The following is a 26,968-nucleotide window of genomic DNA, read 5'->3' as shown; positions in this document are numbered from 1 at the left end:
CTCGACCAGACGTCAACGGACGAACGGGAGAAGCTCGACGTTTATCGACACCAACGGAGAGGTGACCAGACATCAACGGATGACCTGGGGAAAAAGATATACAACCAGACGTCAACGGACGAATGGGAAAAACTCAACGTTTATCGATACCAACGGAGAGGTGACCAGACATCAACGGATAAACTGGGAGGACTCAAACCATACGTCAACGGACGAATGGGAGAAAGAAAAAGGGGTGAGGTGTTACCAGTTAGTAGGTAACAAGCTCGGGAAGAATGAATATCTAAGACCGGTGTATGGTGAGAGATATCAATCCACCAAAAACATCTAAGGAAAACCTGGAAAAGGTATACTTCGACTCAGGAAAATCTGACTCCACAGGGGACCAAAGTCGCAAAAGGGAGCAGGAAGGAAGGAACACCAAGGATACCGGGTTGTAGGCATAAAACAGGTGACCGACCAAGGCGTGAATTGGTTTGTGTTCCAAAACACTCATCATCCTGAAGAGAGCTAGAAAAGAAATCTTGTTAAAGGATGGACATTCGATTCCACAAGGAATACGAATCTTACTCAGTTGGGAAGGACAAGACTTCGACCAAAGAGCGCATGAGATATATTATCTATAGCCGTCAAAACGTAGATAATATACTCGCATGGAAGATTATCCATAACCGGTTTGTAGGTTGTTAAAGGATAGATCAACCGAAATCGTGAATTGGTGTGTGTTCCAAAACACTCATCATCCTGAAGAGAGCAAAAGCAAACTTGTTAAAGGATGGACATCCGATTCCATAAGGAATACGAATCTTACTCAACGAGGAAGGACGAGACCTCGACTAAAGAGCGCATGAGATATATTATCTATAGCGGTCAAAACGTAGACAATACACTCGCATGGAAGATTATCCATAACCGGGTTATAGGTTTTCAAAGGATAAATCGACCGAAAAGAGAAACAATCGTTACCAACAACAACAGGGTAGACGAGAGATGACTCACTGGGGATAAATTGTGCGAACAAGGCAATTATCCAAACAACTATGGTAGAATGAATATTCGATTCCGCAAAGGGACAATGAATCTTACTCGACTGGGGAAACACGAAGGGCTGCGACCGAAGAGTGCATGAGATGTATTATCTATAGTCGCCAAAACGTAGATAATACACTCGCATGGAAGATTATCCATAACCGGGTTGTAGGTTATCAAAGGATAAATCAACCGAAAAGAAAGGCATCGGAATACCAGACTATGTATGTAAAGATGACCAATCAAAAGGGAAAACCACAAACATTACCAGCAAACGGTGAATGAAAGAGGACCCACTGAGGATGAAATGGCTTACTCGGAGCAATTATCCAAAAAGGAAGGGGAAGACCCGCTGGGGATAAGATTGCTTAATCAAAGCAAATATCCAAAAGGGGAATGGAATATCAATACCGAAAACTGGATAATGATAACCACAAAGAGGGGATTACATCTACCGGTTAGTAGGTAGAAAACCACGGAACAGTAACCGTCATCAATTAGGATGAGCACAAAGGGTTAACTCCACCAAGGGGAGAACATGGAGTTTACATCTACCGGTTGATAAGTAGAAGACCACAAAGATAGGACTTACAACTACCGGTTAGTAGGTAGAAGCCAACAAAACCATCTGCTGAGGGACAGAGTGAGAAAAAGGATTTACAACTACCGAGTAGTAGGTAGAAGACCGCAAAATCCGCCAACAACCAGAATGAACCATAAAGGTTACCTCTGCTAGGGGATGAAAGTGGGATTTATAACTACAGTGGGATTTATAACTATCGGTTAGTAGGTAGAAAACCACAAAGATAGGACTTACAACTACCGGTTAGTAGGTAGAAGCCAACAAATTCCGCTGAGGATAAGATGAATGAGTGCCGGTTAGTGAGCAACTATTCATTTATACCACAGGGAAGCACAGGAGACAGCCAAAAGGAAGCCAGTATAGGATCGATCCAAAAAGGCAGACTGAATCAAGACTCATCCTAATGAGGAAAGAACTCAATAGGGAAAACCCATCCCGTTACGTGTGTTGGGAGGGAACGGAAATAACCGTCATCCACGAGGATATAACTCAGTGGGGAATGCCGAAGGAAATGACAGACACTTTCTGCTTAAGGGGTCGACTCTATATGGAGAGATCAGACACACCCACATCTGCTTGGGGAGGATCTACCGGGGAGATCTGTATCACCAACTAGCAGGAGACAACAATCAACAGATATATGGCAAAAGATGCAACATGAGTATCTGAATGTTATGATTATGCATGTATGCATTATGCATGAGGAATGTACGATGAATGCTGACAAACAGACATGTTTAACACACATAGGTCCAGGAATCAACCATCAGGTGCTACTCTTCCAGAGGGAAGGCCAAAATCACCAGAGAGCAAAGAAAACCTGCTGGAGACTGGGATATCAGGGAACAACATCATCCTGCAGGGGAGGAAGGCCACAAGAGGCTGCCGGAGGGATCATCAGTCACAACCGGAGAACATAGTTCAATATACAAGAAGACACGCCACAACAACAACTCATGCTGGAGATCAGAAATACCAAGAAGCAACCAGATCTTTGATGAGGATAGATAGGCATTGATAAAGCTCATCATGCCAACAACTCCGCTGAGGAATCTATCTGAGGGAATGCCAGATTACTGGGATGTCAATCCACCAAATACCGAATCTTCCAAAGACAAGCACCCATGCCGGGGAGAGGAGAAGACTGCTCTGCTGGAGAGACGAAAGTTGAAGTCTTCAATAAACACTCTGCTTGGGAACTGGCCCACAAAAGTGTTCCAACAACAAACTTGCTGGGGATGCCCCACAATAGGGCTCAAACAGCACTCTACTGGGGATGCACCACAATAGGGGCTAACAGGGACATAGAGGAAGAATGCTGCACTGCCGGGGACATGAAGATGAACAACTTCAACCAACACTGCACTGAGCAACCTTGCTGAGGAGAAACCATAAGAGGTTCTACAAGAAAAGATACAGTTATGCTCGAGATATGAACAAAAGTCTTACCTGTTGGTAATCATACCACCCTTGGGAGAGCACTGCGCATCTCCTAAGTATCCTTCCATCATTGTGAATGTTCACTTTGTTTAAGAATAATTTTGTGAAAGATTTGTTTATTTTTAAAACAATGATACTTTATCAATTAAAACATGCAAAACATTTGTTGAGTTGAAACAAATAAGAGTGCAAATAATTGGATAAAAGCTCAAATTGATTTGATGGAATGGTAGCCTGCAAATGGCAAGACTCCATAGATCTGTAAAGTTTGAAATCGGTGATATATATTGGAAGAGGGCTACATTGAACATAATGACCTTTTCTCTACCAATTCCAAATTTCGATGTATTCGAAGCTTCAGTCGACGACGAATCGAGAATTTTCTGGCGGATGACAGATGTAGAACACAGTCTTGTCAGGATGCAGTTACTTGCCAAATCCCTAATTTTTGCCTAAATTGCCCCAGTGTGAGGTACTAAATCTAGCGGGATGCAAATTCCTTTTTTCAATGTCTCTAACTTTTGCCTGGATCGCCCTTTCGGGTTTTCAATCCACCGAGACGCTCCTTTTTGCCTAAGCCGCCCTTTCGAGGGTTCAACTTAGCGAGCTATTATGCTTTTAGGCGAAGTATTTCTTGACTGCATCTGAATTCACAGGAAGAGTGAAATCCTCCCCATCCATTGTTGTAAGTGTCAAAGCACCGCCTGAAAAGGCTCTCTTAAAAACATATGGACCTTCATAGTTTGGAGTCCACTTGCCCCTGGAATCGGGCGCGAAAGACAAGACTTTCTTGAGCACGAGGTCACTTTCTCGGAACACACGAGACTTGACCTTCTTATCGAATGCTTTCTTCATTCTCTGCTGATATAACTAACAATGATACATGGCAGTTAATCTCTTCTTTTCGATCAGATTCACTTGGTCGTAACGACTCTGAATCCATTCAGCATCAGTCAACTTGGGATTTGAGGGTGCTATATTTTCCTTTTGTTTCTTTCTTTCTTTTTTTCTTTCTTTTGATTTTTGATTTTGGTTTTTATTTTATTTTTCACCCTCCTCTTTTTTTTTTATTACATTTGTAATGCCCCAGTTGGACTGTTCTTCTTTTCTTGCTCAAGAAGTCGGGAAATCTCGTCAGAAATCCTTTCAACATCATCTTCCTCTGCTTCGAATACAGGGAATTCAAAATTGGGAGATGGCATTGGATCATTATGTTCAATGGGTTTAAGAATCAACCTGCATAATGATTTTGAATATAAAAGCTTTTTGGAAAACAAACAAGACAATCGTTATGCAGATGAAAAGATTGCTTTTATTCTTGTTTTTAGGGTTTTTTGTGATCACCAATTTCATGTAAAAAGCGAAAATGGAAAACAAATGAAAAAACAAATGTTTAACATGCTTTTATTTGAATGAAAATATCATTGTATTTATTTTGCCAACAATGTCATCACTTCTCCTTTTGGCATGGGAGAAGGGTTTTTAAACAAAGTGATTATTACTCTGACTTATGAATGACTGTAGGAACATCCACAGCGACCCAATTGTGACAGACCCCGCCAGGGACGACAAATGTCAGAATCCTTTGCATCAACAACCTCCGCTTTTGAACAACCCTTTTCGTTGAAGACCTCAGAAGAACAACCACCGTCAGCCCGGGATTTGCTGTTTTCAAGCTCGATTAACATTGGGACCTAAGTCCTCAAAGCTCAGAATACCTGATCTCATAAGGTCCTGAACCTTAATCTTCAACTGAAAGCAACTATCCACATCGTGGCCAGGAGCACCCGAATGATACACACAATGTTGATCAGGCTTATACCACCACCGAGGGTTGACAGGTATAGCCAGCGGGTCTCTGGGAGTAATCAAGTTCCGCTCTATCAAAGAGTGATACAGTTCTGCGTATGACATAGGGATCGGATCAAAAGTGATCTTCTTCCTCTCATTACTCGTACTGGCTTGATTACCATTGTGAGGCTGGTAAGCCTGCTGTTGAGGACGATGTTGCTGATGCTGATATTGCTGAGCTGGTCTTCTCTACTGTTGTTGAGTAGCTGGAATAGTCACAGCAGTAACCTGACGAAACTGTCCTCTATTCACATTCCTCCGATGGTGTACAGTGTTTGTTCCACCCTCTCCCCTTCTGGGTGCCCCAGGGAATGGTTTCTTGGAACTCGAGGAACTTGAAGATCCAGGATCTTGAATCTTTCCTGCTTTGATAAGACTCTCAGTCCTCTCTCCACAGAAAACCACATCTGAAAAGCTAGCAAACGGGAAACTTCCCATACGGTCCATGAACACACCCTACAAGGTCCCGATGAACATGTCAATCAGCTCTCTCTCCAACATCGGAGGTTGTACTCTTGCAGCTAGCTCACGCCACCTCTGGGCGTATTCTTTGAAGCTTTCCCCAGTCTTCTGACACAAGCTCTGCAGTTGGGTTCGGCTCAAAGCCATATCCATGTTGTGCTTGTATTGCCTCAGAAAGGCTTCACCCAGATCTCTCCAGCTTCTGACTGATTCTTTCTTCAGATCCATGTACCAGTCCAAAGACGCTCTAGACAAACTGTCTTGGAAAAAGTACATCCACATATTCTCATCGTCAGTGTATGCGGAGATCTTCCTGTAATAAGGCTGTACATGAGTGTGAGGACAGGAAGTGCCATTGTATTTGTCAAATGGTGGCGCCTTGAATTTATAAGGGATCCTCAATCCATCAACCAATCCCATGTCGGTAACATCAAAACCCAGAGAGTTCTGACACTCCATGGCACGGATCTTCTCAGCAAGGGCATCCACTTTTCTATCCCTCTCTTCAATCCTTACAACCTCATCATCATCGCTGAGGAGAGTGAACATATCTTCTTGTCGGTCAACCAACGGAGCAGGATGGCGAACTGGAGCATGGGTTGCTCTAACATTAGCAGTCTCTTCAGCAAGAGGTTGTCCGTTGATTCTGATACCCCTTAACTCATCACCCACAACATAGTTATTGACGGGAATAGTGGCAACAGCGACGTTGTCATTAACAGGGACCCCCTCTGGTGAGTTACGGTTGACCGGTGGAATCACAGCTTCCTGTCTCTGGGCTAAGGCACGCAGCTCCTCTTGCCCTTGCACAACACCCTGCATCATGCTCATGAATTGGGCCATGTTAGCCCTCATCTCGGCCAACTCAGCTTGAACTTGGTCCATGTTTCTCTGTTGATTCAGTCTGGTAGCGTAGCGATGCGGATGATGATCAGCAATCCTGTCTCAGTCAGGAACCAGAGTGAGAAGTCTCTCCCAAGCATGTCTGTAATGCAAGAATGATATGTGCATGATATGCATGATATGGGTACTATATTTTATCATGAATGATCCTGAGAAAGGATATGCACATGCGGGTTAACTTTTCCCCTTTTTTTTTTAGAAAATAAACATGCTATGATGCAAATGATACATATGACTGGTTGGCCGTGCATCTCAAGGCACAGGTTCAGAGCTTCGGCATGAATTCGGAACCGGAAACCACAGATCAAAGTCATCTGGAACCCATACTTCAGAACCAATAGTCACCAACAGGACCAAACAGAAGTCACCAACAGGTCAAGAGTCACCAACTGTACTTGTAAAATGATTCATTCCCTCCCCACTCATGGGTGTCATCTAGGCCAGGGTAAGGTCAAGAGAAACGCAGGATAAACAACCCTTCCAAGAATATCATCATGTACATACCCGATGTATGTACCGATAATACCCCATCAGGATCTGAACTGCTCGTGATACCATGTTCCGCTAAGTGGCGCAATACCACCCGCTTCCCATGAATCACTCTATTCCTAGGTGTCCTAGAGTTCACTCATAGCCTGGGTATTGGGCCTTTTACCTCTTGGAACTCCCACCCCACAGAGAAACAGACACACAACCAGCACAATGAAAATATGATGAATGCAAACATAAATGCACATATATACAATCACATCATAATCATAAATGCAATAAATAAAGCAATAAAAGCAACCACACCCTATCCTAAAGAGCGCTAGGATTGACTCGCTTAGGGAAGATGGACCAGCAAGAGGTCAACTTCTCTTTATCCCCAGCAGAGTCGCCAGCTGTCGCATTACGCGAAAAACCGGCGGGAAAACGAAACAACAGAGCCGCCACCGTGCGTTATTTATCCCAAAGGAGGGAAAGGAAACGCTCGAAGTAAACCTGGAAAAGATATGGTCTCGCGACCAGAGAAAGATGGGATCGGGAGTTGGTTATGCGAAGGGAAGGTATTAGAACCCCTACGCCTACGTAGTCTGTCAGTCACAGACATCAGAATCGACGTAGTTCGGGACAGGGGAAACGTGCTCGCTAGGATGTCGCATCCTATGCATACGTATCTTCTCTAACCAGAGAAGAATCAGAGCACTCGTAGCTCGGCTAACGCACGCCAAACAGAACAGAAACAGGAAACCGACTGCCAATCGCTGGACTTACGTCAGACTCCACACAAAAAGGAAAACATGGAAACCGAATGCCAATCGCTGGACTTACATCGGACTCCGAACCAACAAACCCACATAGGAAACCAACTGCCAATCGCTGGACTTATGTCAGACTCCAAGCAAAGAAACACACACATGAAACCGACTGCCAATCGCTGGACTTATGCCAGACTCCGAACAAAAAAGGATAACAAACACACACAAAAAGAAAAGAAAGTGCCCGGAGAGATCAGCTCAATCTCCTGCCTACGTACCTCATCTGGTATGAGGATCAGGGCGACGTAGTTCCCCTTAACAGGGAAAGAACTTCTAACCTAACCAGAGACGAGGGAGATAACAAGCTACTAGGGAGACTACGACTCGAGCCTAGAAGTTGTCATGCATACGATCCCTATGTTGAGGTCTCTATCCTAACTTGCACAGGAAGCAAGCTAGCCTAAACAACACAATCACACAAATACAAGCACAATAAAGCAAGCACACACACTATATGCAAACAATTGGCTCACACAAGGCTAGGCTGTAGAAACAAGCCAACTGGAATGAGGTGTTTTTAGCTCTTCACCCTAACATTGAGAGTTAGGGTGAAGTAGATGAAATGGGAAGTGAGGGTAAGACCTCACAGCTCTTATCCCTGGCCTGGGAGAGCTTGAATCAAATAGAAAGTGTGGGAGTTCAGAATGTAGGAACTCTTCTCCACAGATGACTGACACAACAAGATCTTGGGTTCTTATTCACAATGCATCAACACATGGTGTGAGCAAAGTGAATGACACAACTGAATAGCAGGGGATGGATTGCACATCCCTTTTATCTGCCAATTGCCTCTTGAGAGGTCTTTACCTGCTTGGCACAAAATTAAACATCCACAAACATTGCCTCTTAAGGAGGGCTTCAGACAGGTGCCTGCCAAAGTAACATGACAGGTCTTCCAGACTACATGAAGATCAAGGGATTATACCTCAGTGGTATGCCAACCACAAGCAAGCAAAGCAAAGTTCAAATGAACTTAAAGCAACTTAGGTACCTGTGGAAACAGCTAAACCAATCAGTATAAAATCCAGACAATCAGGCAACAGTCAATATCCAACAGACAACCCAATATGCAACACAAAAGCCATAAGGAAAACTCAAGTGAGTTGTTCTCAAAGCCTACAAAACAAGCAAATGTTAGCCAACAATAACAAATGATCAAGCTCAAATGAAGGAGCAACATCAACCATGGAGATGTATACTTGAACCTGAAATTCACAACTCAAATGTAAGTAACAAACCACTAGGTCAAAGCCTAGGGTCAAAAGTGAATCAAAAATTCAAAACAGAAGCTCAAACTCAACATGAATCATGTTTAACCAATCAAGAACAAGTCCTAAAAAGGACCAAAGCAAAATCATCATGCAAGTTCATGTAATAGGCAAGAGAAGTCAATGACCAATTCAAGGCATCCAAATGATCATCATGAATGAAAATTCCCAATCAAAACAGAAATGATTCGAATAATTATGGAAAAATTAATTAGCAATCAACATATCCAAAACATCCATCACACAAACAATCAGAAGCATTAGAGGTTATTTGGCATGGAAATCAAATGGCATAAGTTGGACAACCAAATGTGTGACACAAATTGTCACACCATGCAAACACAAGCATAAAACAGATTTGGTACATGAGAAAAATACCAAACCAAGCCTAAAACATCCATCAATGTGTCTAGAATCAGCATGTAAAATTTCAAGTCCATTGGATTAAAAACAAGCATTTCATGATAGAAAGAGTAAGGCAAGGTCACAAATGTACATGTGTTCAATCAAGCTAGAGCCAATAAAATTCCAGCCAGGCACAACTTTCAAACTCATGATCATAAAAAACAAGACATCACAAGGAACATTTTGCAAAAAAATGGGAGTGAATTGGATCATTTTTCAATTTGTTATGGATTTTACAAGTTGATAGAAAAAATAAAATTCGAATATGAACATGGCATGGCAAATAGAGGGAAATGTGAAAAAAAAAGCTGAACATTTGAAAACTGCACTCGGTGAGAATCGAACCATGGTCAAATTCAAATGAGCGCGCTAATTACCAAAACGCCACCGTTTCCTCTAAGAACCCTAGCCAGAGAAAATTTCCAGAAAACGGCGTTTGAAACCGACGCAATTTACCAAAAACTGACGTAATTTTTCCAGATTTCTTGAATCTTCATCTTCTTCATGAGGAAGAAGATGAACACGAAGAACATTCATCACCAATTTCCAGAAATTTTCAAAGTGCCCAGAATTTCACAAGTTTTATACCAAAATGAAGCTTACACAATGAGGAACACGAATCCATAAACAATTCACACTAATTCATCATGAATTTCAAGAATCGAAGGAAAACTTTCTAGATCTACAAACTTTCAATTCCACATAACTTCATGAATATTGCACCAAATCACACGAAATTTATATCAGCATTCTCACCATGAAAAACTCTACAATTCTATGCACATAAAATCATGAATTAGGAGATTCAAAAATGTGACCTCTTGAAGCTCCAACAATGGCAGTGGTAGATTCAAGTGTCCAAAAGCATTCAAATCCCTTCTATCAACCTTGTTAACACCTCTGAAGTTGAAATTGAAGCTTGAGATGAACTAGATCTTGATTAAATTTGAATCTCCATTATCATGTTCTTGATCTTCAAGTGCTCAATTCTTCACCAAATTTTGCAATCAATGGCTTGATCTCTACTGAATCATGATCCAAAAACACAAATATGCAATAAAAATCAAGTGTTCTTTGGAGAATTTTTGAATTTGGAAGAAGAGAAGTTTTGGAGGGAAATTTTGGATCTAGATCTAGAATTGTGAAATTGTGAAAATTTTGTTATAATAACAATTTATATGACATGCTAATCCATTTTCTAATCATGCTTAGGCTTGGCTAATTATTTTTTAATGAGAAAAGAGGTGTTATGCAAAATTTGGTTTTTTCACCCCATGCATGCAAGCATACGTGAACAGTAGCAAATGGCCATGCATTTTCACTTAAAACCATGTTATGAACATGTTGGAATGGTTAAAAAGTCCATATGATGCACCACTTTTGCATTCATGATTTTCCCTCCAAAGTGGACATGAATATGCATATGATCATATGATGAATTTTCATGCAATGTAATGAATGATTTGGAAACTACATGTCATGAGAAGAATTTTTCAAAAAGATCCACTCAATTTGGAGTTATGAGTTAAAAGTTATGCCCTTTTGAAGTTCCGTGCACACTTGGCAATGATTTGATCATATCTCCTCAACCATTCATCAGATGCTCATGATCTTGGACTTTTTGGAAATGGGAGAGAAAGATATTCAACTTTCATGTTGGACAAAATTTCATTTGAAGCTCCTTTGATGTTGGAAATTCAAGTTGAAGTTTGTCCAAAAACTTGCCATTTTTGGAAACTTGAAATTATAGGTCACTTTCCATTTTTGGAAACTTTTGATCTGGCTTCAAAATCTTCAAGGTATGAGTTTGACATGATGAATAAACCTCTTTGGGACATGAATGAAGTATCTCAAACCATTTCTCCATCTCCTAGCCCTCAGTTGACTTGCAGTTGACTTTTATGGGCCTCAGATGACTTGGTCATGCACTGTGGACTTCTGAGCCTCTAGCCTTTGGTCAAATTGCTTCAAAATGAACCTTGAGTCATGTAAGCTCTCTATAATAACCCCTAGGGCTTTTATCTCATGGAAAAACCCTTGCTCTCTTGCATAGTTGAATTCTCCTGACCAGTCTTGACTGATGCAATGCAATGTGAATGCAATGTTAATGACCTAAAAATGAAATGAATGTACAAATGCGAGATGAAAATTTGAGGTGCTACACACATCCCCTGTGTTGGACCTCCGGTTACCTTCTCAAGCGAGGTCCACCGGACTGGTTCACTAATCACCATTAAGAAAATGAAAAAAGAGGACATGATCTGAAAGAAAAAATGGCGTAGGGCATGAATCTGACCTCAATTTAAAGTAACTCCAAATATATAGAAAGATATGAGGAGTTGTATTTTGAGGTGTGTCAACTGAGTTGCTCCGATTTGACCTCAAAGCAACTCAATCTTCTTGCCTACATTGGTAGGACTTCAGACAACCAAAGATCCAAGAGAATTGATGAGAATTAAGTGAGAATCTAAGAGAAGAAGATTTCTGAAAATTACCTTAGATGTTTTGCAGAAATGGATCATGCTTGCTTCAAACTTGACTTGATCACACTCGAGGAGCTTGCAGAAGTGGTTTGGCAATGGTACAAAGCTTTGGATCCTGGAGTTTTTAAATCTCCAAACAGTGAGATTCAAACTCAATTTTCAAGTTGAAAGTTCTCAGGTTTTCCTGTGAATTGTGAGGGTTTCAATGGGGGGGAAAGCTGGCGCGCAAGGTGTGTTTGAAATGAGCTCAGAGGCCTTGTATTTATAGCATTTGAGATTGATAATTGCACACTTGAAAAATTGCTAAAAATGGCAATGTGATGCACAAGCTTGCATGGGCGTGTACAGGCCCATGAAGCAATCCATTATGATCCAATTGCAACTGTACTGAAGTTCAAATCATGCTTGAATGGCAAGGCAAAGTGAAACGGAGTTTTGGACATTTGATTTTCTCCAATGATGCATACCTGTTAAGACCATGCGCAGCCCTAGCAAACCTCATCCAAAATGCATGAAATTGGGTTCTTTAGAAAGCTTAGATCAAGAAGAACAACTTTTATGTTGGACACTTTTCCATTTGGAACTTGGATCATGGTGAATTTTGAGGTGGAAGTTGGGAAATTTCACAATGTTGAAACTTTTTCTAAGTGTTAAGTCATATATCTCAATATTCCACCTTGCTTAACTTTTTATGTGAGCTCCAAATGAGAAAAGTGTCTTCATCAAAATTGTATCTCTTTCAAATACCTTCAAAATGGTCACCAATTTCATATTATTTGGGTTTACAATGATAGAGTTGCGCATTTTTGAAGTTGAGGAAAATTACTTGTTCAATGGTATCGGGCAAAAATGACCTATAATGTATTCTCATATCACATGCTCATAAAAGTTGAATTATCTCTCACTCCAAACATTAAATTTGAAGTGGACATCTTGAATTTCATTTTAAAACTTGGAAATATTTTATCTCATAAAAATTGAGCAAGTTATGGCCTTGGGAAGTTGACTTTCAAATTAGGGTTTAGACAAAATGACTTATAATGTTTCAACATAGAAAATGATTTTCCAAGCAAAAATAGCTCTATGTCTCAACATGAAAGTTGTTCGGAATGTCATTTAGAGTAACTTTTCTCTTATAATCATTTCCATATGGTGTAAATTGTAGGAGATATGATCTAGGGAGACCCAGTTTTGATCAGATGAATTCATCTGGCCAACCACCATCAACCAACTAATTTCCAATTCTCTTGACTTTCTAGGCTCATGGTAGATGATATATGCCTAAGATGATGAATTTTTAAATGTCCCTTGAGAAATTTGATCAATTGGTGAGATAGCTTGTTGGAGAAGTTACTCAAGATACCCAGTCAAACTAGGGTTTCCAAGGTAAATCACCTCCAAACTCTTGAAGAATACTTGATAAATATGACATGTAGAGATAATTGGGACTCAAATATGATTCTTTGAGACATTGTGGCTCAATCCTTTATTGTACTTTTAGCCCTGGGGGTCTTAAACCCTAGATATGAACTTGATAGATCAATGACGATCATGCCCTACCTACAAAAGAGTTAGGCAAATGCAAAGACATATTTTTGGTATTTTGGTTAGTAAAATGATAATATACAAGTATGATACAATCACATAGTGCTTGGTAATCTCTCCCAAAACAAACCCAATAAAAGAGGGGTAAGTAGAAAGCCAAGGTGTGATCCCAATGCTAATGCATATGATGAAATTGCATGAGGGATCTTAGGGATAAAATTGGGGTCTTACAGCTGCCCCTATTTAAGTACATTCTAACTGAGGAGGTGAAGGTTAAAATCTTCGTATTGACTCAGTAGAATGGGCTTAAATAACATCATAGAAACAAGTTTTGGTCCCTAAGAGACCTCATGATGCATATGATATGAATGTAAAAGCGAATTCTCTGTGGGGAAAATATTGCCACAAAGGAAAAGAAATCAGAGAGGTCGAATATCCGCAAGAGCATAATGCATTCCATAAGGAAAAACTCCCTGGGGAGACAGAGACTCTGAGGGGATAAAAGAGGTTGTGCGTAGGCCTGACTACGACTTTAAAAATTGCTGGGGGACTCAGAGGAATTCCATAAAAATGGAAAGACTCATCCAGGGAAATAAAACATTTGCGGGGGATACGAGTAGACCAGGGTAAAACTGTCATACTTGAATCTTGCAGCAAAAACGATTTCACTAAGGAAACGCACACTCAACTCAACTGGGGAAGGAATAAACTTCAACACAGGAGGAGCAGAAGTCTATTATCCACTACCTGTTACTGGGTAAGGAGATAATAAAGATCTGACAGAGAGGACATCCGCCATCGGTTAGGATGAACATATCAAGGATGACTCGCTGAGAACCACCAGGAGGGAGTATTCATTATCGGTTACTAGGTAAGAATAGCCTTGTCGGGGACAACTACCATTTATTGGGCAAAGCAACAAAGATGAGAATACCCGTCACCGGTTAGGGTGAACATATCAAGGATAGACTAAGAAGGGAAGAAAACCCGGCATCGGTTAAGATGAACATATCAAGGATAGACTTTCCTGGGATGTCAAGGAGGATATCCGTCATCGGTTAAGATGAACATATCAAGGATAAACCAACTGAGCAAAAAATAGGAATTACATCCATCGAATGCTGGATAGAATACCATCAAAGAGAAAATCCGTCACCGGTTGGGATGAACATATCAAGGATAGACTCTGTTGAGGAGCAAAATAGGAATTACATCTATCAATTACTGGATAGATTACCACAAAGAGAAAATTCGTCATCGATTAAGATGGACATATCAAGGATTAACTCTGTAAAGGGGAAAGAAAAGCAGGATTTACAACTACCAGCTACTGGATAGAAGACCGCAAAGAGAAGGAAACCCATCATCGATTAGGATGAACATATAAAGGATTAGCTCTCTGGGGAACAAAATAGGGATTACAACTACCTTTTTTACTGGGTAGAATACCAAAGATGAGAATATCCGTCATCGGTTAGGATGAACATATCAAGGATAAACTCAAACAGGGAAAGAAAATATTCGTCATCGGTTAGGATGAACATATCAAGGATATTCTTCCGAGAAAAAAATTAATCCACTAGGGACTCTCCTGATGGGGAAAACAGGGGTACCTTTGTCGGGTATTGGGCAAGAAGTAACAAACTGCAAACTAAGAGGAATATTACCAGCTACTGGGTAATAAACCCTTAAGGGACCCAAAGCATCTATCTAGGTAAGAACTAGAAAGAAACGGTCAATCAAGACTCAACCCAATGAGGATATAACTCAAGGGGAATGATTCCATCCAGATAATCCGCTGGGGAGTAAACTAAAACAAAAATCTTCCACGAGGAAAAAACTCAGTGGGGAAAGGAAAAAGGTTAATGTTTTTCTGCTTAAGGGGCTGACACTCTACAATTGAAGGAGGACAGATGCCAGATTTGTATTGGGACAAAGTACCGCCATAATAGAGAATAAGAGTCTCAAAGAATGAATCAACCAATATGATGATGCAATTAAGAAATTATATGAGTGTATATGTATATGTATATGTATCTATATATGTATATATGATGATTATGTTGACAAAATGATCGCAAAGGATACAACGCTGTCTCAAAAATTTGAATCATCGATACAATCCCCAGTAAATCCACAAAAGAGGGGAACAACTGCCGGAGCAAAGAGATCAATATCCCAAAGGATCAACCCTAGTTGGGGAAGGAGGAGATATGCTGAGAAAAACTGTTACCGAGTCTGCGGGGAACACCATATTGAATGGGAGACAACCGTACAAAGGATAAACACAAATAGCTGCTCAGGAACCAGGAGGAAACTCTGACTAGGGATCGAGCTGGATGGCGACTGGTGGAGAAACCAATGCAATCTACTGAGGAAACCAATCTTACTATGCTGGAGATCAAAACCAACATCAACCCTGCTGAGGAATATACAAACTCCGTTGGGGAATATCCACAAACTCTGTTGGGGAATATCCATAAACTCCATTGGGGGGAATGAATCAACCAACTCGGCTGGGGATAACTGAAGGGTTAACTGCTCGGGGGAACCATTAATGCTCCACACTTAGGACTTGCTGTTTTCGAAATGCTGTTGATATTTCTTTTTAATTGCTTTAAAATTCTTGCTTTTATATGTTTAAGAAAAATGATTTTGATTAAAAAATTTAAATCCAAAAACGATCATAATAAAATTTAAAGTATTTGGATGAAGTAAATAAGAGTGGAACAATTGGAGAAAAGCTCAACTTTATTTAATAGAATGGTAGTCTGTAAATGACAAGACCCCATAGATCTTTACAAAGTTGAAAATGGTAATTTACATGGAAAAGGGTCACATTGAATACAAATGATCACTAATCCTTCTACCAACTCTTGATAGCCGCTGTGCTTTTGGCCGCTACTGGGATGGTGAATTGACGTCATCCCTCGTGCTCAACAAAGTTTCTCCAAAAGTTGAAGATCAATAGAATGCAGTTACTTGCCATAATCCCTAATTTTTGCATAAGTTGCCCCGGGGTGGGGTACTCAACTTATCGGGAAAATTCTTTTCTATTTTATGTCTCTAATTTTTGCTTGCATCTCCCTTTCAGGTTTTCAATCCACCGAGACACTCATTTTTTCCTAAGCCGCCCTTTCGAGTTTTCAACTTAGCGAGTTGTTCTTTTCTTTTTTTTAGGAGAAGTATTTCTTGACTGCATCTGCGTTCACAAGACGAATGAACTCTTCACCATCCATAGTTGTAAGAATCAATGCACCGCCTGAAAAGGCTCTCTTAACAACATATGGGCCTTCATAATTAGGAGTCCATTTTCCCCTAGAATCTGGTTTAAACGATAGAATCTTCTTAAGCACAAGGTCACCTTCTCTGAATACCCGAGGTTTGATGTTCTTATCAAAAGCTTTCTTCATCCTTTGCTGATATAACTGACCATGGCACATGGCAGTTAGCTTCTTCTTTTCTATTAAATTCAACTGATCAAACCTGGTATGATATCATTCATCCTCAGTCAACTTGGCTTCCATGAGCACACACAATGAAGAAATCCCGACCTCTACGGGGAGCACTGCTTCCATACCATATACTAGAGAGAAAGGGGTTTCCCCTGTTGAAGTGCAGATGGATGTACGATACCCATGAAAAGCAAATGGAAGCATCTGATGCCAATCCTTATATGTTACAACCATCTTCTGAATAATCTTCTTGATGTTCTTATTTGTAGCTTCAACAACCCTATTCATATTGGGTCTGTAGGGAGAAGAATTATGATGTGCAATCTTGAAGTCTTTACAAAGAGCTTCCACCATACTATTATTCAAGTTCGATCCATTATCAGTAATGATCTTACTTGGCACACCATAACGGCATATGATCTGATTCTTGATAAACCTTACAACAACTTTCTTGGTCACATTCGCATATGATGCCACTTCAACCGATTTTGTGAAGTAGTTAATTGCCACCAAAATGAAACGATGTCCATTCAAAGCTTTAGGCTCAATCATGCCAATCATATCAATTCCCCACATGGTATAGGGCCAAAGGGAGGAAATAACGTTCAACAGTATCGGAGGAACATGAATCTTGTCCGTATAAATTTGACACTTATGGAATTTCTTCACAAACTTGCAACAGTCATATTCCATTGTCAGCCAATAGTAACCTGCTCGCAACATCTTCTTCGCCATTGCATGTCCATTGGAATGAGTACCAAAGGAACCTTCATGGACTTCAGTCATCAACAGGTATGCTTCGCGTCTATCCACGCATCTGAGCAAAACCATATCGAAGTTTTCTTGTACAATACCTCTCCATTAAGGTAGAAGTTGCTGGCTAATCTTCTCAAAGTCTTCTTATCTTTCACAGATGCCCCAGACGGGTAAATCTGACTTTGGAGGAAACACTTTATGTCGTAATACCACGGCTTTTTGCCTTTGATCTCTTCAACAGCAAACACATGAGCTGGCCTATCAAGACGCATCACAGTAAAATTTGGAACCTCATTCTAATACTTCACTAGAGTCATTGACGGCAATGTTGCAAGAGCATCTGCCATCCGGTTTTCATCTCGAGGGATATGATGAAATTCAACTTTGGTAAAGAAATTTGAAATCCTCCTCGCGTAATCTCTATATGGTATCTAACTGGGTTGATTCGTCTCCCATTCACCTTTGATCTGATTCACAACCAAAGCTGAATCTCCAAAGACATCTAAATGCTTTATTCTGAGATCAATGGCCTCCTCAAGCCCCATAATGCAAGCTTTGTATTCTGCCATATTGTTTGTACACTTGAAAGTCAATCTAGAGGTAAAGGGAAAATGCGTGCCTTGAGGAGTAATAACCATTTGCCCCAATGCCATTACCATATTGATTAACAGCTTCATCAAATACCATGCCCCAACGGGAACCAGGTTCTGGCCCTTCTTCAAGCAATGATTCATCACAGTCTTTCATTTTCAAGTACAAGATCTCTTCATCAGGAAAGTCATACTATACTGACTAATAATATTAAATTGGTTGGTGAGCGAAATGGCCAGCCAAGATACTACCTTTGATCGCTTTTTGATATCGGTATTCAATATCATACTTTGATAACAACATCTGCCAACGGGAAATTCTCCCAGTTAAAGCAGGCTTCTTAAATATATACTTGATTGGATCCATTTTGGATATCAACCAAGTAGTATGATTCAACATATACTGACGCAGACGCTTAGCAGCCCCAGCCAATGTGCAACAAGTCTTTTCTAGCATAGAATACCGAGTCTCATAGTCGGTGAACTTCTTACTGAGGTAGTAAATTGAAAATTCTTTCTTTCCAGTCTCATCTTGCTGACCTAGAACACAACCCATACTATCTTCGAGCACAGTCAAATACATAATCAATGGTTTTCCTTCAACAGGTGGAGACAGAATCGGAGGCTCAAGCAGATATTCTTTGATATTGTCAAAAGCTTTCTGGAAGTCTTCGGTCCAATCACAAGACTGATCTTTCTGAAGAAGCTTGAATGTAGGCGCACATGTGGCAGTCATATGTGAAATGAATCTTGAGATATAATTCAAGCGGTCGAGAAAACCTCTGATTTGCTTCTCAGTTTTGGGCGCAGGCATCTCTTGTATTGCATTGACCTTGGCAGGATCAACTTTAATACCCTTCTCACTGACAATAAAGCCCAACAACTTACCAGAACGAACACCAAAAGTACACTTATTAGGATTCAAGTGCAGTTTATACTTCCTCAAACACTGGAATAGCTTCAACAAATGCTCAACATGTTCTTCTTCATCAATGGATTTAGCAATCATGTCATCGACATAAACTTGAATCTCTATATGCATCATATCATGAAAAAGAGTAGTAATTGCTCTTTCGAAAGTTGCACCAGCATTCTTTAAACCGAAAGGCATCACTATATAACAGAATGCTCCCCAAGGTGTAATGAATATGGTCTTCTCCATATCTTCGGGTGCCATCTTGATTTTATTATGTCCAGAAAGTCCATCCATAAATGAAAAGACTTTGAATTTAGCAGTATTGTCTACCAACATATCAATGTGCGGTAGAGGGAAATCATCTTTCGGACTAGCTTTATTCAAATCTCTGTAATCGAAACACATGCGGACTTTTCCATCTTTCTTCGGCACAGGCACAATATTGGCCACCCATTGCGTTTACTCAACAGTCACAAGGAACCCAACATCAATCTGCTTTTGCATTTCTTCTTTGATCTTTACTGCCATATCAGGATGTGTTCTTCTTAACTTCTGCTTGACTGGCGGGCATTCTGGCTTCAACGAAAATCTATGCTCCACAATCTCAGAATCCAAACCAGGCATGTCTTGATAGGACCAAGCGAACACATCTGAATATTCTCGAAGAAGATCAACCAGCCCCTTCTTCGCATCTGGACATAGTCGAGACCCAATCTTGACTTCCTTCATATCATCTTCGAAACCCAAGTTAACTAACTCAATCTGCTCTTCGAACGGCTGAGTGGCTTTTTCATCATGCTTAAGAAGACGGGATAATTCATCACTCACCTCTTCATCACTTTCCTCCTCGGCCTCAAACACAGGGAATTCAAAATTTGGAGAAGGAGAAGGATCATTGTATTCAATGGGGTTAGAAACCAACCTGCATAATGATTTGATATTTTGATTTTAGAGAAGTGAATTTGTGACCAAATATTATGCAGATGGACAATTATATTGTTTATTTATGTTTTTTGTGATTACGATTTTTAGAATAAAGCAAAAAGTAAAAACAAAACATCATAGATGTGAATGAATAGAATTAATTTTATTGATGATCAAATTTGAAAATGCCCAACAATGTTCACTTCTCCCTTAGGCATAGGAGAAAGATTTTTTTTAAACAAATAAAAGCAATTACCTAGATTGATGCAAAATAACAGGAATGTCAACAACAGTCCAATTGTTGCAAGTCTTTCCATGCGTCACAAAATTGGTGCAGTCTTCCTCTTCGTCATCCTCTAGCACAATAGCTAAGTGTTGTTCATTGCCATGAATGAATCCTCCGCTACAAAAGCTAAATTGCATATCCTCAGACCTAGCAATTGATGAACCTTGTTGGAAGCCCAGACCGGTTCTACCTTTGTTGTCGGAGACCTCTACCATGCGCCCCCACTGATCAACATTACCTTCTTGAACATTCTTCATTGCATCTTTGATAACACTGAAATTTACCGTATTTTCGACTCCGATTTCACATACATTCTAGTTGTTTTATTATCATTTTGTTGTGTTATTTCTATTTTTTCCTTTGTTTTCAAGTTTTTACTTTAATCGGAGCCCCGATCGAGAAAAGGAGTGAAAAATAGCTAAAAACCCTAAAATTCAGCATTTTGTACTTGTGGCCTACCCCATGGCTGGCGCCATAGACCCTGCCATGACGTGTCCAAGCTCAACTTCCCTCAACTTCCACGTTCCCCACTACTTCCACTAAGGCGCCTCATTTTGTGCTTGTGACGGGCGCCATGGCCTTGTGGCGGGCGCCACAAGAGGAAAGTTTTTCCCTCCCATTTTCAAGTTGAAGGGCATCCTTGTCATTTCCATCTTTTTACTTGCTTATAAGTAGAAACTCGAAATCACTTTTACAATCATGCAAACTTAGAGCAGAGGCAAACTCAGAGCAACTTTGTTTCACTTAGGCATATATTCAGTATTTTAAAGTGGTAATCGCTTCGCATTGGAGTGTTATCACAATTGTGTAATCGAGTCTGTGATAGAGTCTGTAATCGAGTTTGGAGCACTTTGGAAGGAAGTTAATCCTGCCTCCATTTTCATTTCCGCTTTGCAATTTAATCAATCCTCCGATTGGAGCAGGTTTTTATTACTTGTCTTTATCTTATTTATTTTCCGCACTCGCTTTACTTTATTTATTTCCGCGTACTCGCTTTAAATTATTTATTTTCCCGCACTCACTTTACTTTATTTATTTCCTCGCACTCGCTTTAAATTATTTATTTCCTCGCACTCGCTCTACTTTATTTATTTCCTTGCACTCGCTTTACTTTTATTTACTTTCCGCACTCGCACTACTTTTATTTACTTTCCGCACTCGCACTATTTTTATTTAAATTACTGCACTTTTACTTTACCATGTCTAACTAAATCTATAACGTTAGAATGTAAGAATCGTAATTGAACCGATAATCCGTACAATTGTTCGCAGAAACACTTAAGGGCTATTTTAACTCTCAACTTAAGTTTTCCCGCACTTCAATTCCGTTGGGTAAGATTGAAAGCCGTCCAACGTCTTTTTAAACTTAATTGTTTTTAACAATTTCAAAAACAGCGAAAGCGCTTTGTTTAGTTAATTAGGAGATTTGAACATTAAGAAGAAAAGAGATTTTAAAACTATTTTCGGACGCGTTTATAAGTTTAGAGTCTGGTTCGTAAGAACCTCTTTTGGTTAAGAAATCCAGGTTATAATACTTTTCAACTAAGTCAAGATACTATATTTCTTAAAAATAGGTTTACTACTCTAACGCAATGCGCACCTTTTTATAAGTGACAATAAGAGGGTTTGATTAGGGAGTACGAATTGGTTCTGAATACGCAAAAGCGACAGTTCCTGTTAAATTAGTTCTTTTCAAAGTAGGAAACATTGCCCATAAGTAGCTCTACTAGCAAGTACTTGGATTATTAATAGATTACGTGAATTACATTCGACCCTGTCTTTATTAATTAAATTTATTTCAATACTTTAATTTTCATTGCACACTCCAAAAACACCTATTTTGATTGCCTTTGATAAACACCATAACAATAGATAACGATAGATTGACACTTGGTCTCTGTGGATTCGACAATCTTTTATATTACTCTGACGCGTTCGTATACTTGCCAAAAACACCGCATCAAGTTTTTGGCGCCGTTGCCGGGGACCAATTTCGTCAAATTTCATTTTCCTGTTGTTATATCGTTTAGAATTAGGCTATTTCCCGTCGGTCAATGCGAAGAACTCGCAGCTCCGGAAGTTTAAGCTTAGTATACCCTTTGGCGGAACCTGAACGTTACGCTCGCGCACGTTTATTCTTTCATAGAATTAAGAGAGCTATGGCCGAAGATCAAAACCAAAGAGCTCTTAAAGATTTCGTTCAACCATCTAATGAAGAACCAAGTTCTAGTATAGTATACCCAACCATCCCAGCTAATAATTTTGAACTTAAACCATCCCTGTTGCAACTAGTGCAATAGAGACAATTCGCAGGTCTCGCTACTGAGAACCCAAACCAACATTTAAAAATATTTCTTCAATTAGAAGACACTTTTAAAACCAATGGAGCTTCTCCTGAGGCAATACGTTTAAGATTATTTCCTTTTTCCCTCAGAGATAAAGCCCTATCATGGTTAGATTCCCTTCCATCCAATTCCATTACGACTTGGGATAACCTTAGAAGAGTTTTTCTTGCTACATATTTTCCCCCGAGTAAGACCGTCGTTCTTCGAAACCATATAACTAGATTTACCCAAAACCAAGGAGAATCGTTGTTCGAAGCTTGGGAGAGATATAAAGATTTGTTACGAGCATGCCCACATCATGGTTTAGAAAATTGGTTAATCATTCAAACCTTCTATAATGGACTTCATTACAACACAAAGATGACCATCGACGCTGCCGCAGGCGGTGCTCTGATGAACAAACCTTATCCTGAAGCTAGTGCCCTCATTGAAGATATGGCTCAAAACCATCAATCATGGGGAGTCGAACGAGCGACAGTTGAGAAGAAGGAAGCCCAAGGAGGAGTGCATGAACTAAGCTCTATAGACATGATGCAAGCTAAAATGGACGCATTAGCCCTTAAGGTCGAGCATATGTGCATAAACCTTAATACTGTAGCCGCATTTTCGTCGGATTGTGAGATATGTGGAACCAAAGGACACCAATCTGCAGAATGCAGTCTATTAAACGAAACCCACTCTGAGCAAGTGAACTACACCCAAGGGAACCCATATTCGAATACCTATAACCCTGGATGGAGGAATCACCCGAACTTCTCCTATAAAAACAATAACCCTATTCAAAATAATGCACCTCTGAGACCTAGTTATCAAGCCCCAAGATCAAATCAACCTATGCAACCTGTACCACCAAAGCCGAGCCTTGAGAAAATTATGGAAAATTTTATCACCGCTCAAACCCAACAAAACAAGGAGTTCATGAACCAAAACATTCATGTTAACGAATTGATTACTCAGTTAGGAACCAAGGTTGACTAAATAGTTACTCATACTAAGATGCTTGAAACCCAGATCTCTCAGGTAGCTTTAAACCAAGCCCCTTAGACTACACCTGGAGGACAGTTCCCTGGACAACCTCAACAAAATCCGAGAGGACAAGCCAATGCCATTACCCTACGAAGTGAGGACGCTTATGATGAGCCACCAAACCCTAGATTGAGTGAACCCGAAACTTCTACGGAATGTACCAAACCCACAGACGAAGTAAAGGAACCAGAGGAATCTGAAAACCAGGAAGGTCGAGATAAAGGAGAAGAACCTAAAGATAAAACTTACGTACCACCCCCGCCATATAAACCACCTATATCATATCCGCAAAGACTCAAACAAACCCAAATCAATAAACAATATAAATTTTTTATTAAAGTTATAGAAAAACTTCATGTAGAAATCCCTTTCACAGAAGTTATCACCCAAATACCTTCTTATGCAAAGTTTCTCAAAGACATCCTTACCAACAAACGTAGACTTGACGATCCAAAGCCTTTGGAATGTAATGCTACTTCCGAGGACAAATTAGCAAAGAAAGATAAAGATCCTGGAAATTTCTCCATTCCTTGCCTTTTTGGTAATCATGTCATCGAAAAAGCTTTTCTAGATTTAGGAGCTAGTGTAAGCTTAATGCCTTTAGCAGTTTGTGAGAGGTTAAACTTAGGAGAATTACAACCCACTAAGATGTCACTTCAGTTAGCCGATAGATCTGTTAAATATCCGATAGGCATTTTAGAAGATGTTCCTGTTAGGATAGGTCAGTTATTTATCCCTACTGATTTTGTTGTCATGGACATCAAAGAGGACATTGATATACCAATCCTTCTAGGTAGACCATTCTTATCGATTGCAGGAGCCATAATAGATGTCAAGAAAGGAAAGTTGACATTTGAGGTAGGTGACGAGAAAATAGAATTTATACTTTCGAAATTTCTTATGGCACCTGTGATGGGAGACTCGTGTTATGCCTTAGATATCATTGATGAATGTGTTAGAGAATTAGAACAAAAAGAAATTATAAAAACAATTAAGTTACCATCAACTCTCATAAGGGAAGATGACGACTTTAAGAAACCCTACATTGATGATAACCTTTACGAATGTTTATCCCTTACCCCAGATCCTATGCCGTGCCCTAAGAAACCAACCTTAGAACTTAAGGAACTGCCTAAGAACCTGAGATACGAGTTCCTCGATGAAAAGATGAACCGTCCAGTTATAGTTAGTGCTACCTTGAGCCAAGAGGAGACGAACCAACTTTTAGACGTTTTACGAAGATATCCCTCAGCCTTAGGATATAATATCTCTGACCTGAAAGGTATAAACCCATCCGTATGCATGCATCGGATTTCACTAGAAGAAGATTCAAAACCCTCTAGGGAACATCAGAGAAGAATAAACCCTATAATGAGTGATGTTGTTAAAAAGGAAGTTCTTAAGTTACTTGAGGCAGGTATAATCTACCAGATCTCGGATAGTAAGTGGGTGAGCCCTGTGCATGTAGTACCTAAAAAGGGAGGCATCACAGTCGTGCAAAATGATAAAGGCGAACATGTAGCAAAACGTTTAGAAGGAGGATGGCGGATGTGTATAGATTATAGAAAATTAAATAAAGCAACTAGGAAGGATCATTTCCCTTTACCATTTATAGACCAGATGTTAGAGCGTCTAGCCATACACTCTTACTTCTGCTATCTAGATGGATACTCTGGATTCTTCCAAATACCTATCCACCCCGAAGATCAAGAAAAAACTACCTTTACATGCCCTTATGGAACTTTTGCCTACAGACGAATATCGTTCGACCTCTGTAATGCCCCAGCTACTTTCCAACGTTGCATGATGTCAATCTTTGAAGATTACCTAGATGGTATCATGGAAGTGTTTATGGATGATTTCTCGGTTTGCGGATTTGATTTCCACAATTGTCTTGCTAACCTTGAGAAAATCCTGGAGAGATGCATGGAGGTGAACCTCGTGCTAAACTGGGGAAAATGTCATTTCATGGTAACCGAAGGAATAGTTTTAGGACATATAGTTTCCGAAAAAGGTATAGAGGTAGATAAAGCTAAAATAGAAGTTATAGAAAACCTAAAACCACCAAAAACCATCAGAGAAGTCCGAAGCTTTCTTGGACACGCTGGATTCTACCGGCGTTTTATTAAGGACTTCTCCAAAATAACTAAACCTTTAACTGGACTTTTAATGAAAGATGCTGAATTCATTTTCGATGAAAAATGTAATGACGCATTTAATCTTTTAAAGTAAGCATTAGTATCTGCACCCATTATGAAACCACCTGATTGGCCAGAACCGTTTGAGATAATGTGCGATGCTAGTGATTATGCAGTTGGAGCCGTTCTAGGACAAAGGAAAGATAAAAAATTACATGCCATTTATTATGCCAGTAGAACCCTAGATGCTGCCCAACTTAACTACACAACAACTGAAAAAGAATTACTCGCTGTAGTTTTCGCTATAGACAAATTTAGATCTTATCTAGTAGGAGCAAAAATTATAGTTTACACAGATCATGCTGGAATTCGTTACCTATCAAGTAAAAAAGATGCCAAGCCCAGGTTACTCCGATGGATTCTATTACTACAAGAGTTTGATTTAGACACAAAAGATAAAAAAGGCACTGAAAATGTAGTAGCTAATCACCTTTCTAGGCTAGAACATCTAAAACCAGAACTAGTACCCATAAATGATGATTTCGCCTATGATAGACTGATCGCTAGAGTAGAAACCATTGAAGATAATAACCTAGATCCTTATAAACATTCTCAAAATTCCTTAGCAATAAGTAACGTACCCTGGTATGCAGACTTCGTTAATTACCTAGCTGCTGATATAGTACCCCCTGATCTTGACTACCACCGCAAGAAGAAATTCTTCCACGATGTGAGAGACTTCTATTGGGACGAACCGCTCCTTTTCAAAAGGGGTAAAGATGGCATTTTTCGTCGTTGCGTTCCAGAAGAAGAAGTAAATAGTATTATCGAGCATTGTCATTCTGCACCTTATGGTGGACATGCGAGCACCTCTAAGACATACCCCAAGATTCTTCAAGCTGGCCTATTCTGGCCTACCATGTGGCATGATGTCTATGCTTGCATTGTCAAGTGTGATAGATGCCAACGTACTGGAAACATTTCAACGCGTGATGAAATGCCTCTAAGAAAGATTCAGGAAGTAGAACTCTTTGACGTATGGGGTATAGATTTCATGGGACCTTTCCCACCATCCTTAGGAAATAGGTATATCTTAGTAGCTGTAGACTATGTGTCTAAGTGGATTGAAGCTATAGCTGCACCCACAAACGACACTAGGGTAGTAATCAAACTATTTAAAAACTATATATTCCCTAGATTTGGAACACCACGTTTAGTCATAAGCGATGGAGGATCACACTTTATATCGAGAATATATGACA

At 40.0% G+C, this 26,968-nt stretch overlaps 1 non-coding gene across 1 annotated transcript; it reads right to left on the bottom strand.

Annotated features, from left to right (window-relative positions):
* Nucleotides 1-22,740: 22,740 nt before the first annotated feature.
* LOC127109894 (small nucleolar RNA R71) lies at nucleotides 22,741-22,847 on the bottom strand. Its single transcript, XR_007797140.1, has one exon. It is a non-coding gene; the product is annotated as a small nucleolar RNA R71 (small nucleolar RNA).
* Nucleotides 22,848-26,968: the final 4,121 nt, after the last annotated feature.

Source organism: Lathyrus oleraceus, chromosome 7 (assembly GCF_024323335.1).
Source record: "Lathyrus oleraceus cultivar Zhongwan6 chromosome 7, CAAS_Psat_ZW6_1.0, whole genome shotgun sequence".
Lineage (NCBI taxonomy): Eukaryota > Viridiplantae > Streptophyta > Magnoliopsida > Fabales > Fabaceae > Lathyrus > Lathyrus oleraceus.
The sequence above is the reverse complement of the archived record's forward strand: the minus strand, read 5'-3'. Positions and strand labels throughout refer to the sequence as shown.